This window comes from Myotis daubentonii, chromosome 2 (assembly GCF_963259705.1).
Source record: "Myotis daubentonii chromosome 2, mMyoDau2.1, whole genome shotgun sequence".
Taxonomy (NCBI): Eukaryota; Metazoa; Chordata; class Mammalia; order Chiroptera; family Vespertilionidae; genus Myotis; species Myotis daubentonii.
The window spans coordinates 218,107,682-218,119,790 of NC_081841.1; positions in this window are offsets into that span (position 1 = coordinate 218,107,682).

Genomic DNA, 12,109 nt, shown 5'->3' on the forward strand with positions numbered 1-12,109 from the left:
AGTTCCATTATCTCTCAATAGAAAAAAAATCAGCTAGAAACTAAAAATGATATTTTATAAACTCCCTTATTTTGGGACGCAGTCATTACCTGCTTGAAATGTATGCCCTCCGTGTCAGTTACTTTTTTAGGCCATCTACACAAATTCTACACAGAAAAAATCTTTATGTTAAACAATAGCAATTATACTGTTGAGTAAAGGAAACAATGCTGGTGTCCTGAAATTGCTAAATTGTCTTCTAAGAGCTACTACTGGTGTTTTGGGTAACACTGGCACACACATTAACCTCTTTCCTTGAGCAGATTATAAACTCTATGAAAGCAGATGACTGTCTGGTTATGTTTACTAATGAATCTCTCATGTCTAGTTATGCACATGGCACATAGTTGATGCCTAATCAAGGTTCCTGAATGAAATAAGTGAACAGAAAGGCTGTCTACTGGGAGTAGTAAAAAGGAAGCACCTTCTAGGAAGACTTGCAGCAAGAAGGTTTGCTTAGAAGCAAGATGCTTGCCATGTGTATTGAGATGATAAAGAGACTATCTTGACAAGAAGCTAATGGATTCTATTAAAGGAAAAATGGACAATTAACTTCATTCATTCATTTATCCTTGAAAGACTTTGAGGTTTAGAGAAATTAAAGATCTTGCCCAAGGTCATGCAATGACTAAGTGCCAACATAAGGACTGTTGGAGCTGTCAGACCAAAGAATTCTGGGCTCTTAACTAAATGGGCCATGGAGAGATCCCAGAGATGCTAATCAGGAACCTGGTAGCTCTGCCTAGTTCCTTCACTGACTATTATTATGGTGGCAGGCAAGTTCATCATCAGCCCCTGCCTCCATTTCTTCATCTATCATTTGGAGTAAAAAGACAACTATCCTACATCCCAGGAGTGAGTGAGACTCAAGAGTGACAAAAATTTAGAAAAACTGCCTTACATGTGTTGACATCATGATTACTGCTATTAAGTATCAGTGAGGACATCACTCCCAAAATATAGATAGCTGGTATGTTAAGTAATCTGAGGGTATAAAGATTTCTCAAAATCTACTTAATTCCAATTGAAGAAGAAATAAAGTCACACATATTTTTAAAAATATTTTCATGGATTTCAGAGAGGAAGAGACAGATAGAAACATCAACGATAAGAGAGAATCATTGGTTGGCTGTCTCCTTCATGCCCTGCACTAGGGGATCGACTTGGCAATCAACCACATGTGCCCGGACCATGAACCGAATCATGACCTCCTGGTCCATAGGTCAACGTTCAACCACTGAGCAACACAGGCCAGGCTAAAACACATATATTTTAATATTTAAATTTAAAATGGTCAAAAATCAACTTGCCAGATTTGTAAGATACCCGGAATTCCTCTCCAACCAGAGCCCAACCCCTAAAATTGACCATTAAGGTGCAGGATTTGAGCCTAGAACACCCATTCTGCCTTCCAGGCTCATATCCTTTAAAATCTTTTTTGGAGCACATTAGCATACCTTCTTTGGAGCTGGGTTGTTTCAATCCTTCTAAAAGGCCCTAATGCAGTTAAACTTCTCAAATGGAAGGGTCCGATTACAAAAGCTTTTCTTTCTTGTCCTTTATCTGAGTTTGTCCACCCGTTCCCTGGGCAAAGATGATTGGACCAAGCAATGTAAAGAGCCACATTCATTGTGAAGGCTACTGGTGTCCTTTAAGGGGTTTAAAGAGGCAAGTGAGTGCATCAGGGGGAAGGGCATTGAGAGTGTGAGCCATGAGCCTATGTAACCCACTTACCCCTTCAGGGCTATTTCAAACTGAATGTCATATGCACCACTTCTACTTCATCACGTAGTTCCTCAGTGTCCTCAGTGCACGGTGATGAGCAAAATAACTCTGCGCCCCCTCTCCATCACTCAACCTCTTCCCGGGTCTAGTAGAAAGGAAACAGTTATTTGTCAAAGAGAGCATGAGTTAGTTGTAACTCTCGGGGGCAGGCCTTTACCTTGGTCTTTTCATCTAAGTAGTTAATTCTTCTTCTTCTTTTTTGAAATTTTTGATTTGAATCACAGTTTCACCAATTCACAAGTAAAATAGTATCATTAATAGAAACATGGATTCCTTAAAGATTTTTTTTTTGAAAGTGGGAGGTCTAAAATGTGGTAAGGACTGACTAAAGTTTAAATATGAGGCAGGTTGAATCTCCTATCCTTGGCTAGGGAACTTGCAATCTTTATTTATCAGCAAAATAGCATCTCAACTTTGGTTTCATCTTGAAATTAGATGAAGTATTACATTGGATTAGATCTTTAGAAAATCTGGTCAAAAGGTCTTGAGTTATTCAAGTAAGAAAGAATGTCTGAAAATCTACCCCATTTGAACATTAAATGAAAGAACTGCAGATGTTTTAAGGGGTATTTTCTGCATAAGACCAATAGTAAAAGAATGCTGAAAATGAATCCTGAAGATTTGAATAATATTAAATGCTAATCCTGAAGAGTTGAAAGAATAGGGAAGTACAAGAAAGTGGGACAAAATTAGGATAATGGAATGTTTTCTGCTGTATTCATTGAAGAATCACCACTTTGCACTTTGCATATGCATTCTGAAAGAGTAACAGATTAAATCTGACTTCCACTCTCAAGTTAATGCTTTGAATTGACTAGGAGTCAGATCCCAAAATGGAAGCCATTGAAGGCAGAGCTAGGGAAATGATCACATCATTGATATGCTGCTAACAGATAGAACTTCCCCTCCAAGGTGTAGTCTTTTGGGCATTGATCACTATCCCATAGGATTTCAAAACTGCTAGTAAAAAGAAAGCCTAAAAGTGTTTAAGGGTGTTTTTATTGCTTAAGAAACTGTAAGCCTAGAAAACTAAGACTTTTATTTTATTTTTTTATAAATACTTTTATTAATTTCATAGAGGAAGGAAGAGGGAGAGAGATAGAAGCATTAATGATGAGAGAAAATCATTGATCAGCTGCCTCCTGCACACCCCCTACTAGGGATCAAGCCTACAACCCAGGCAGGTGCCCTGATAGGGAATTGAACTATGACCTCCTGGTTCATAGGTGGACACTCAACCACTGAGCCATGCCTGCTGGGCAACAAAGACTTTTAATTTCTCAATCACAAGTGGAAATCTTCAGGTCTCACACTAAAATTAAAGGACTTGTATGCATGCATATAAGCATAACCAATGGACATAAGACACTGGGTGATAGGGGAGGCTAGGGGACTGTCTAGGGCGGGGGGATAAAATGGATACATATGTAATACCCTTTGTAATACTTTAAGCAATAAAAAAAAATAAAAAATAAAAAATAAAATAAAATGAAGTTGACAACTATAGCAGTACACTAGCAATAATAGTCACTAATGTCTACTTGATCAAAATCACAGACAACCATGGACAAGGTAAGTCCTCCAAAAGGAGGGAATTAAGGAACTATGTTAGCGGTGTAAGGAAAGCATTTCCTCAGCAGGCCTCAAAGACGCCCCTCTTCCTTTGTTAAAGGATAGCACTGATGCTTACAGACAAATGACCATTCTATGCCAACCTCCTTATTCCTTCTTTAAAATGTGATCTCCTGCCGAAACCGGTTTGGCTCAATGGATAGAGCGTCGGCCTGTGCACTGAAGGGTCCCAGGTTCGATTCCGGTCAAGGGCATGTACCTGGGTTGCGGGCACATCCCCAGTGGGAGATGTGCAGGAGGCAGCTGATCGATGTTTCTCTCTCATCGATGTTTCTGACTATCTCTCTCCCTTCCTCTCTGTAAAAAATCAATAAAATATATTTAAAAAATAAATAAATAAATAAAATGTGATCTCTTAATTGTAATTATCCCAAAGCACACTGCGGTTAGGTGGTAGATAATTTGTTTCTTATCCTTGAGTAGCTTCACCTGAATGTGACATAAATATATAAACTTTGTTTAGAGATGCCTTACTTGGACCAGATGCAGAAATTGAATAAGACTGTGTAGATGACAGGATTGCTATCAGTTTTTTGAATAGCTGCATTGTATTAGTCATTGGCACTTTAACAATTGAATGACCAAATTAAGAATATATATATACATATATATAAATCTGGACTATAAAACTTACTTGGTACCTCTATTTTTGCCTTCTTGTAATAGCTCTACAATTTTCCCTTTGGGAAATACAATTCCCTTTCTCCTATTCTGTAATTTGGACGGAATTGACCCTATACTCCTCTGAGGGAAGGCATATGTCCCAGAGCTATTGAGACAAACCAATGGTCACTGTGATTTTATTAGGAATGGGCTCTTTGCTCAAGGAGAATCAGAGTTGGAGTTTATATTAAAAAAAAAAAAAACACCAACAAAAACAAAGGATTTTGTGGATGTCAGTAAAATGGCAGGATGAATCCTGGAGCTGTCAGGTGTTGTTTAGATTCCCATGAAAGAGGCCTAGTTGGGAATTAAGCCTATAAGAGAAAAGGAATATCTAATAATGGTGAGAAACATAGCAGTGTTTCATCCCCTGGGCCAACCATGGCTGCTAGTAACATTAACCAAAGGGTTTTAGCCCAGCTGGCATGGCATGGCTCATTGGTTGAGCTTTGACCTATGAACCAGGAGGTCACAGTTGGATTCCCAGTCAGGGTATATACCTGGGTTGTAGGCTCGATCCCCAGTAGGGGGAGCGCAGATCAGTGATTGTCTTTCATCATTGATATTTCTATCTTTCTCTCCCTTCCTCTCTGAAGTCAATAAAATATATATTAAAAGAAAACAAAAGGGTTTTACTTATTTTTTAATGTGAACCATTATATCCATTATATTCTTTTTTGTGCCTAAGCCACTCTGAGTAGGAGTTTCCTTTCCTTCAACTAAAATAATACAGACTGATACATTTATATATCAGTTGGCTATAGACATTATTTTTAAGTGCAATGTTATCAGCTTACTATCTCAATTTTTCACTAAAATTTTGATTTTTCTAGAACTTGTGGACTCATGTGGATACATGTATGCAGACACTTTCATAATTGTGCTTCACATTAGTGGTAATTTATCGGAAGAATTTCTTCCACCTGTACACATGGTGTCCCCCCAAAAATGTATACACGCTGCGAATAATTATGAATGCAGTGTTTAGTAAAATATATTTCATTTTCAAAATGTAATAGAATCTACAGACATTATGTGTAAACATTTTGGACACCCTGTATTTGACAGACTATTGTGGACCTAAGGATACTAATACTGACTGGGTAGTAGAATACATTCTACACACAATTTATTCTCATTAAATTTTACAAGATAACATATAGAATGAATATACTTAAGAGACTTGGAAAGCATTATATGACTGCAGTAGCTAATTATTTTCTATTGACTAAGCATTATTTTCAGGATGATTCAGTATATCACTGTTGGTGAAACCAAGATAGAATCTGTTTTTATGCTCACACACCAGTAGATTTAGTAAATTTAGTATATTTTGTAAAACAATACTCTGAAGTGCATAACTCACACACAATAATTAAAATTACAGAAATGTGGAGAAATTAAGTCCAATTTTAGTTTGGATTGGAATATAAAAAGAATGTGCAAATAAATATAATACCATATTTCAAATGACAACTAAATCTTCAGTTCAGAATTAATTATCTATGTAACTATATTAAGTAGAATATGGAAGATCAGTATTCTTTCTAGGCTATTGATAACTGCTGAAAAAGATAATTAGTTTAGGATCAATAACAACAATAATTATTATTTAGTGTCTGAGGATAAATGAATAATAATTTGCCTCATTTTTGTTGGTATTCAACTCTCGTAAAATAGCTAATTGATAGAGAAACCTAGAAAAATATACAAGGAACACTTTAATCAGAAGAATACTTATGCTATTGGTCTTAGGTTTCTAACCAGCCCACTTAAATAACCTGTAACATCTGTAGGTTCACGGTAAACCTAATCTATCGATTGACATAAAGCCCTTCAAAAGAGATAAACAAGTTTCAAATGTATGAGGAAACATAAATAGTACTCAATTAATAAAACGTTGTGATCTCTGTCTGTTCACAAATCCATAGCTTTTGAATCTTGTAATTCACACTGTATCTTTCTTTGCGGCTTTGAGTCCCATACATTATTTTAGGGATGAGCTATAACCATTCTCTCTGCTATTCGACAGAGAGGAGGATTTCTGTTCCTCTGTGCAACACCTAAAGTGCTGATTCTGACAGCGAGATTCCACAGATGAGGAAATGGATGACCTACCCGAGGTAACCTCTGCAATTAGGAAATCTGCTGAGATCAATTATGGCCTCATTATAAATGGAAGGAGATGCTCTTGTATCTCCCTCTCCTCATCCTGCCCAGAACGGAACTTGGGAGAGATGATTTTAGGCAGGAACCAATGACCTGTAAAAATGTACTTGAGGCTGAAACTGCCTTGACTGGTCCGGATAATCTTCTAAGCAATAACCTCCTTGATTTAGCCCCCCACTGAGGATTGTACTGGCTCACATCCCCGAGACATTGCTAGGAAAATGATCCAATAAATTAAAAATTAAACTAATAACTTCACCTAAAAAAGTAAAGGGAAAGTAGCTAGGGCCCATGGAGAAAAGGGTTGGCGGAATGGTGCTTTAACTGTGTTAATATGCAAGAAATGGGCTGGGGATCTCAAAATTGACATAATAATTTTCCATACTTGCAGAATAAACCGTCATTCTCCACCTTTTCTCTCTGTTATTAAAGAAAATGAAACGTATTAAAGACAGTATACCTGCTAATGTTTTTAAACCCTAGATTAGTGTATATTCAGGTTAGAACACAGTTCTGTGATTGCTGAAAAATTAATATAACTATATGTGAATTATTTGTATGAGGAAGAATCTCAACGACTGGGAGAATTTAACTCATGATTAGGAAAAACGTTTCCCTTCACAAAGCCTGTAGTATCATTTTACTGTTTTCCTTTTTTCCCGATTTATTGCAAGTCAATACATTTTGAATCACTTTAGTGTTTTTTGTTTTGTTTTGTTGTTGCCTGACACATAAAAGCATTCAACCAGAATCTTGAATATCTTTTCTCAAAACAGAATATTCTGGTTCTTGTATTTTTCAGAATTGTAGCACTTCTTCCTGTATATTTTTTCTAGGACCATATAAAACACTCCCAGTTTATAATACATACTTTACAATGTTTATTTTAAGAAAGCTATTTATTTTTCACAATTCCAAAACATACGGGTGATTTTTTCTATTCATAGTCACTGACAGAGGTTCCCATGGTTTCAGAAACATGAGGCTGGGAAAACGTCCCCCTGCCCCATGGCGAAGGAGGACGGTGCTTGCCATGAAGAGCACTTCGCAAACCCACTTTATTCTGCGTGTGTGTAGGAAGGAGCAGGTGCCCTCCCTTGGGAGCACTGTGATGATAATTCAATGAATAGGGCACTTTAACCTAGGACATCAGAGGAGGCCGGTGGGTCGTCCATGCAATGAATGACCTGAATCCAGAATTTAAAAACCCACTTACTTTAAAACCTTGCCTACACTGACTTAAATTCTATTTTGTTATAAAATATGTACTTTCCAATGTGTCCAAATAATACTTTTTTTAAATAAAAGAAAATAGACAATGTGTATAGGAACTATACAGTCTTAGGATTTCCGCTTTCCATTTAAACAAAATGATTTGGCTAGCAGGAGGGGTAAATGACAGTGCAACATACTGCGTCCACTGAGTGTGAGCCACTGACCCTCTGGGTAGAAACCAAAATAGATACAGGTTACTCCTGAAGTTAATACATCTTTCTCCATTATGATGGCTCAAGTAGTTGATAAATAAATACATAGGAATATGTTTAAAGATGCATGACCACATCTTAAATGCCACCATATAACCGTTCTGTCTTGCCCTCCCCAACCACAGGATTTACTATTATATATATCATTAGCTGCTACAAATACTGTTACAGATGGCATCATTTTGTTCACAATGAATCTAATCTATTTCTAAGTGTATGCTTTTTTACCTCTGATATTCATATATAATGGTTAAAGACACGTAGATAGATGATAGGTTAATATATAGATATAAATACATGCATATATATGCATAAGTGTGTGTGACATTTAATGTAGATCTACATATACATATATCTTACATATATTAATATATCTCTATCTATCAGTGTTTGAAGTAAGGAAGAAAACAGAGAGAAAATTTAGCTGTATTTTTTACTTATCTTCTCAGAAATAAGACTTTCTTAAGTAAAATGAATTTGTTTTCCCTGACTTTGTGGTAATTCTTCCCAGTCTACCCAAGACAGATATAATTCTTTCATATATTTTGAATTATCAATTCCTTTAACCATGATGAATATTTTAAAAACTAAGTACTGTGCTCAAGCACAATTCATATATTAAGAGATTTTGCCAATTAGTTTCCTTGTTTTTTATCTGTACCACACCTACCTATCTATACCACACACACACGCAGCCCTTTTAAATCATCTGAACCTTTAAAAATTATGTTTTAAATACATATGAAAGTATTACATATGTCCCCTTTGTTCCCCATTGACCCCCTCCAGTCCTCTGCTGCACCAGGCCTTCACCATACCATTGTCTGTGTCCATGGTTATGCACATATGCATACATTCCCTCCCACCCACCCCACCTTCCCTCTGAGATTCAACAGTCTGTTCCATGCTTCTGTGTCTCTGGATCTATCTTGTTCATCAGTTTATTTTATTCATTCGATTCCAAAGTTCTAATTGATTAAAACAGTTTTTTAAACACGTTATGTGATAATAAACAAAGATATAATATTAATTTAATAATAATAATAAAAGTAAAATCAAATTTTAGAATGTAGTTTACAATAGAGGTTTGAAAATATTTACTGGGTTGAAAGCAAAATCAAAAAAAAATTAAAGATAAAGTGAATATTAATTATCCCTAAAAATATTTTTTAAATAGCTGTCTTATCATCTCATTAGTTATTTTGATCAAAACCAATAATGATACTTATACTTGGTATTTTATTTTGATATATCAGCAAAGTGAAAAACTACATGCAGGTAGATTAATGAATTTGTTAGCCAAGCCCTGCTCCCTCCCTAAAGGAAATACTTTAAAACCAATAATTAATAAATTGTATTATATTTTACCAAATAATTATTCTACCCTCTCCCAAGTATATTGATCACTATAATCTGCACTAATAAAAAAGAAAGATGCAAAACAACCATACCTTCGCAACACCCCACCAGCCAATCAGGAGTGAGTATGCAAATTAACCCAACAAAGATGGTGGGTTAATTTGCATATGCAGGTGCCAAGCGGCCAGGGGTGGGACACTGGCGCCAGGGGGATGATGCCAGCGTCCCGCACCCAGGCCGCGGGGGAAGGGAGGGCTGCGGACACTACACGGGGCTGCTGGGCTCGGGGCATACCCCCAGCCCAATGGACACAACACAGGGCGGCTGGGCTGGGGGCGTGCCCCCGTGGTGGCTTCCTTCGCATAGCAGTGGCAACAAAGCCCTCATGCCCGGCAGATAGAGAGTGGACAGCAGGGCATGGTGTTTCCATTTGCACAGCGGTGGTGGAAAAGCCCCCAAGCCCAGCAGAAAAAGACAGAGAGCAGCGGACAGCAGGGCATGGGAGCTTCATTGCCACAACAGCGGTGAAGCCGCCACGCCCCACAGACAGAGAGAAGACAGCAGGGCATGGTGGCTTCCTTCATGCAACGGTGGTGATGAATGCAAGAAAGCCAACAAAGCCCCCATGCCCTGCAGACAGAGAGTGGACAGCAGGGTGTGGCAGCTTCCTTGGCACGGAGGCAGCAGTGAAGCCCCCAGGCCAGGCTGACAGAGAGCAGACAGCAGGGCATGGGGGCTTCATCGCCAAGGCGGTGGCGAAGCCCCAAGCTCGGCAACCAGAGACAGAGAGTGGACAGCAGCGTGCGGCGGCTCTGTTTGCGCTACGGCGGCAGCGAAGCCCCCAGGCCCCACAGACAGAGGACAGCGGGACGAAGCAGCCAGATCCCACAGAGAGCAGAGAACCATGGGGAGTGGGCCTAAAGCGTCAGTAGGACATCCCCTGATGGCTCCTGGATTGGAGAGGGTGCAGGTTGGGCTGAGGGTCCCCCTCCCCCATGCATGAATTTCATGCACCAGGCCTCCAGTGTTTTATAATAGGAGGCATTTTATGTGGTAAAGAGTGAAGGCATTGGGGTCAGGCAGGTCTGAAATTCAACTGCAGAGTTTCTGTTTACTACACATGAACGGTAATTTAGGGTATGCCCTGGAGACTTACTGTTGGTGAAATGGGATTGATATCTGAATTACAGAAAGATAATTAGAGAGGAAGCATTTCGATTCAATAGTGTTATTTTTCTCTTTATATTTTCAAACTTCACCATGCTTTTTCTAATATCATCATTTACTATCAACTTGTTTTGTTATATATGTCATGCCTATTTTTATTTTCACACTCTCAAGTACATCTGCTATCTAAATATTTTCATAGACGTGCCGCGGAAATGGAAATCATGTCTGCTCATGGACACGAGCGTTCTCACCTGCTTCTGGCTAGTTAATTGAGCTAGTGATTGTCCTGGAGCATGTGGGCTGGTTGCTTTCTGCCTGATGTGATTCCCCAGTGAAGCTGACAGGAAGGCGATCGGTGGGAAGCCGACAGCCAAGGTGTTGGTGAGAGAAGAACCATAACACTGTGTCTGCTGCCAGATGGAGCAGCAGATGGGCGTGTAACACATGCGGAACTAACTACAGCACCTCAAGGCTTCTCAGGGTCCATTACCAACAAGGTCAAGGTTTTCAAAAATCAAATTTTTAAACCAATAAATTATGAAAAGTTAGCTAAGAACAGGTTTTTCTCTTAATAAGTCCGTAGGTGTACTTGCAAATCTTTTTGAACCAAATAGTACATTTCTTACCTGCTACTAAAATGTGTGGTAATGCTAATATTTATTAATTCACATGACCAAATATCCAGGCAGTTACTAAATAAGAGGTTATGTAATAATTCACCTTTCTGTCTTTCCTAGAGTAATGATTTAAATATTAATTTTAGTAAAATCACTTCTCTAAAAGGTGATAAAAAGGAATTTTAAGTTGAATCCTGCTATTTATTTGTCCCATGGTGTGCATGTGTATGTGTATCTATCTCTCCAAATTCATGCCTTATTATCATCATTGTTCTACGCTGCCCTACATATAGAAGTGCATTTTCCCCAACAGACTTGTTTAGCGTAACTGTTGAGATTTTAATCTTAACTGCATGAATTTATATGAGAACATCATTTCATACTTGTGTTAAAGTAAAGTATACTTATTTTTTATTGTACCTAGTTAGCCATCAGGTTTCCTCAGGGGTTCTGTCATTATAAAAGTAAAGAGAAACTATAAAAAAAAAGTGTTCATGTCACTAATCTGACAAGGGAAATTAATCATAATATCCAGAAAATAACACTCAGAAAATAATATTTACATTCACAATAATACCTGCTACCATAGTTTCCCACAATGCCATGGTATTGTTTACATTTGTTAAATGTAACTGTTGCATAAATGATTTAATTATTCAAAGCCTGTAATACGAAAGTGGAAGTGTTAAGAAATAGTAACATAAGGCAATTGAGATTATTGTCATAAATTCATATAATGAGCATACATTAATTCAATCAGAGAAGTCTATATTCACTAAGATAGGCCTCAAACTCAGCAGTGGGGAAACAAACCACCACATTTAAAAATAAAACAACAAAAAAAACAGGAGAAGTGCTCTGAACAGAAATCACACCAAAAAGACATATAAATTGGAAATAACCATGTGAAAATATGTTCACTGTTATCTTATATTAGGAAAGTGCTGGTGAAGAGCACATTGAGGTATTGCAATAGACCCATCTGAATGGCTACATTAGGAAGAAACGGCAGTGCCCAATGCTCGTGGGCATATGTAGCCACAGGAACTCGCATTCACGGCTGTGAGACTGCAAAACGATGCAGCCACTTTGGAAGGCAGTTTGGCAGTTTCTCAGCTAAGACATAAAGCTGCACAGAGCCTTATCATACAGCCCAGCAATAGCAGGGCTAGGCGTTTTCCATGTAAT